Source organism: Calliphora vicina, chromosome 2 (assembly GCF_958450345.1).
Source record: "Calliphora vicina chromosome 2, idCalVici1.1, whole genome shotgun sequence".
NCBI lineage: Eukaryota > Metazoa > Arthropoda > Insecta > Diptera > Calliphoridae > Calliphora > Calliphora vicina.
Window position 1 is genome coordinate 47,240,726 of NC_088781.1, and position 4,746 is coordinate 47,245,471.

Sequence of the window (4,746 nt, forward strand, 5' to 3'; positions counted from 1 at the left end):
TTTTAGAATTCTTTTAAAAAAATAATGAAGCTTTAAAGGTAATAATTCTAAAATACGAAGTCATTTTAAATCAAATCCACAACATACATTGTGGTATGGTAAAATTTGTAATAAATAAGTAGAGCAACAGAAAACATGTGTGTTTTTTTATGAAGCACGGACTGATTGAAATCGGTCCATTATTTCATATAGGCCCCATAAAAATGATCTCCCGTATTATAACATTTTTCTCATAAATATCTGGGGGCTAGTTGAACACGATCGAATGTGCGAGATTTTTTTATTTTTGGGATTCTCTTATTCGATATCGAATAAAATATATTGAAAATTATAATGATTATGATCGATAACGATCGAGTTTTTACTCAAACGCTAATAAGCATTTCGATTAGTAGTGCGAAAATTTGCACCCTGAAAAAAAACTAAATAATATTCAAAAAGCCCACTTCCGCAAATCACTCATGAATAACAAATTATTGAAATTTTTGCATATGTACTCTTGTATGGTCGGTCAAGCCCGATCGCACATTTTAACAAAGTGATTTAAAATCACAAAAAAGGTGTAGGAAATCTGAATATAAAGCTGCTTGCCAATGCAACAAATTTAATTAATTTAAGATGAAAAATTTGTATGAGTTACATACATATTTATAATAGTTATTAAAATCACACCGAAAAATACTAAAATTTCAGATTTACAGAACAGACCCAAATCATATGTGATTTAAAAACGGTTACAAATTTTAAGAATATTGATCAAAAAATATTTAAATTAAACACATGTTTTTGTTACGTTCAGTTAACATATATTCGTCTAAACTTCTTTACAGATATTTTTTATTTGATATACATATATGTATGCATGTATGTGTTAATATATTTTTCTTTATTTGTATCTATATATAATATTTTTTACATGAATATTCTATAACATACTACATACTAGTAGACTATTAGTACATTAATACTTAATTTAAAGTGTTATTTACCAATATATAGGCCAATGTATTTTTATTTAAGGTATATGTATGTATCATCTATTTTAATGTAATTTTTCATTATTGTATACGATTTGTTTATTTAATGAATATGTATTGGTATTTGTTAACCTGTAATTACTATATGAGGATTATACATATATAGTATATGAATTTATGTGAATCTACATATGTACCTACATACATACATGAAATGAATTTCATCCGATTTTTTTGCATGATATTACAAATGTCTGAATATATGTTTAATACATACTATGTATATATATATAGTGCAATTATGTATGTTTGTTTATATATTTTACGAGTGTAGTGTTATGTATACATATATTTCACTCTCTTAAATTGTATGCAAGTATGTGTATATTTTTGATAATGTATAAAATATTAATAAATTATTGTATTCTCTCTGATGTATGTAAATATGTAAATTTTATTTTGTTGTAGGTGTTCTAATTTTATTGCATCTAGGAATCTAAGTTAGTTGATGATTTTTTTAGTATGTTATTGTTTTTTTTTAATAAGTAATTTAAAAAATATTTAATTTTGATCCCTGCTGATTTTAAAAAGAAAATTTGTTTATTTTAAAAATCGTATATAAAAGTTAACATATGAAAACACTGATGGAAAACATTTCGCTTGTAAATTAACATATTTAAAAAGAAGTAAGAGTCTTTTATTCGGGTGTACTGAATCTGGGTGCGTTCGTAAATGCAGTAATATTGCATCACTGCAGCAAACTAAAAGTTTAGCGCTCGAAAAAGCATATTTGCCATTATTGCTTGACGTCATACGTTTTTTAATGCTAATTGTTGGCAGTGATGCCGCAAAATTGTGCAACCAAACATCATTTAGTTATCTGTTGCCATAGTTTGCAGGTCGTGGCATCAGTGATGCACAAATTTACTGCATTTACGAACGCACCCCCTTATATACGCTTCACCAAAGTGAAGAATAATTTTTGGTAAACAAAATTCGAGTTAAATTTTTTTTTTTAGATTTTATCTAATTTTTGGTCTGAATTTCTTTATATATACGTCAGTGAAAAGTTCTCAGCCATTAGTGGGCATATTTAAATAGTAACAGAACCAGGACTACACGCGATATATTGATGTATCTACAATGTATGTAAGTTATTTTGCGGCTTCGGAAAGTTGATTTCAACAGACAGGCGAACATAGAAATATCGCTTCCGAAATCTATCTCAAATGAAAAATGTACAAATTAAGAAGGATATAAAAATTACATTGATGGAAAATATTTCGCTTTTAAATAAACTCATTTAAAAACAAGTAAGAGAGCTATATTCGGCTGTGCCAAATCTTATACACCCTTCACCAAATTATAATTCAAAATACAAATATTTTTAGGTAAACAAAATTTATTTTTTTTTTTCAAAAGTTGTTTTTTTTATTTTTTGGATTTTCCTTATATCTCATTTGTGGACCGATTTTGCTGATTTTAAATAGGAAACTTCTCGAAAGCATATCTGGGACTTCAAAAAATTGATTTCAACATACAGACGGACATGGCTTAATCGACTCCGCTATCTATAAGGATCCAGAATATATATACTTTATAGGGTCGGAAATTTTAATTTTTTAATTATGGGCTCTGTAACAGTACAGTACTGGATCTAATATTTGTGTCTCTAACCCCCATTTACATGAAGTCTAGTTAGCTGCTAACTAATAGTTATACTGTCGTTTAAAATTATTTTTGTATGAAAACTATCAGTATAACTATTAGTTTACACATAACCAGACATCGTGTTACTAGGGGTAAAACAAATTTTACTTTTTCTAATAATTTTTGGTCGAATAAATAGTATTTTTTTTCAAATTCTGAATATTTTGTCCAATAGTTTTTTTTACTTTTAAAATTTTTATTTCATTTATTTTTAATGCCTATAAATTGAAGAACAGTCAAATTCCAAAGGATATAAATAATATTAAAACCATTTTTTTCCATTCCGATTTAAAAATTTTAAAATAATTCTGAAGTTTTGCCACTGAAACGATTTATAAGGTAAGGTTAACATTTATTATGGCGGAAAACTCATTAACCAAAGCTGACAAATCTGAAAATTAACTGTGTAAAATAATCCAAAGTGGTGGGAGCATATATTCGACGAAACTCGTTTGGACATTTAAGATTATTGAAACCACCAAGATTTCATTAAATGGTGCGACATGGAAAATGTTTCTTTGTTTGGTGGTTCAGGTGATATGAATAAAAATGTATAAAAAAACACGCTGTCCGTTCTCTTCTTTTGGATGGTATTTCTATAACAAATTCAAAAAAATAACTTTTAATCGTTACAATATGGGGGTGATTCGTGCCTTTTTGAATGAAACACAGGTTTTAGGATAAAAAATTATTTTATTTTTCAATATAGTGGCACTTTGTCCAACGTTTCTCCAATTTTTTTTATACCTTCCAACGAATAAGATTTGTAGAGGTTAACAAAATAGGTATTTTTTGTGAGACGAAATCATGTTTTTTTTTGGAAACAAAATATAGTCACTCGGGCTTAAATCTTGAGAATAGGGAGAGAACAATTCGTAGCCTAATTCATAGAACTGCACATGTGAGCATTCATGCATTGTCCTGGTGAAAAATATATTTTTTTTGTTGCCCAACAAATGTTTGCTGATACAAAATTGTTAAAAAAAAAAATTCGAGTTAAAATATGTTTTCCCGATTTTAACACATTGTAGGTCCGAATATCTATGTTATATACGTCGTTGGAAAGGTATTTGAAATGCCTTTCCATATGTACATGACTTAGTAATCAAGATATAGATCAAATAATTGTGATATTTATTACTTATATCTCAGCCATTTATCGGCTCATTTACTCGATTTTAAATAAAAAACGAACCAGGACTATACCCGCGTTATATATCAATCATGTTTGTAAGTTGGTAGCTTGGAAAGATAATTGCAACACTCTGCTAACTATAACAATTCAGAATATATAAACTTTACGGAGAGAGTCACTTATGAAAAATGTGGAAGTTAAAAAAGGATGATGAAGGGTATAAAAATACTCACATATATAAAACGAAAATATAATACAAAACTCTAAACCATAGATGACAACTAGATATGTAACTGTCTGTTGTTAAAAACCTAATTGATGAGAATGTATTGCCATATATTTTGTTATTGTATGACCCGTATGTGTGAAAAGAGAGACATTTTTTTAACGTTCTATGTGTTAATTCTATGGTCTAAACCATCAAAAAAACTGTGAAGTTCATACCAATCTAAATAAACAAAATTAAACAGCTAGGAATATAGAATCTGGACCCGTTATAATAGATTCCTAATATCACTAACTTTATAAATCTTCGAGGAACTTCTGGCAAGAACCAAATATACATTCAAGGGGTGAGGAAATTAAACATAAAATCAAAATGGGAGGTAACTTCTATAACTTGGATTTGTGAACGAGTTATTTTTTGTCTCTGATTTACTCACACAATAGTTAGAAGCTCATTAGTTAGCCCATACACTTTCATTATAGATACCCGGTTATGTAAATTCTTTAGCTTTTTTGTGGAGTAAAATGTTTACATTTAATTTCTATAATATTTATTGGAAACATCAAATTTTTATAGGCGATTTTCATAAAATCAAAATGTAAATTAAAAAATTAAAATCAGAAGATACGTCCAACAAGTGTGGTTGTTTTAAAGTTGATAGCTACTTTTGAAATAAATAAAATGCAAGTATTAATACA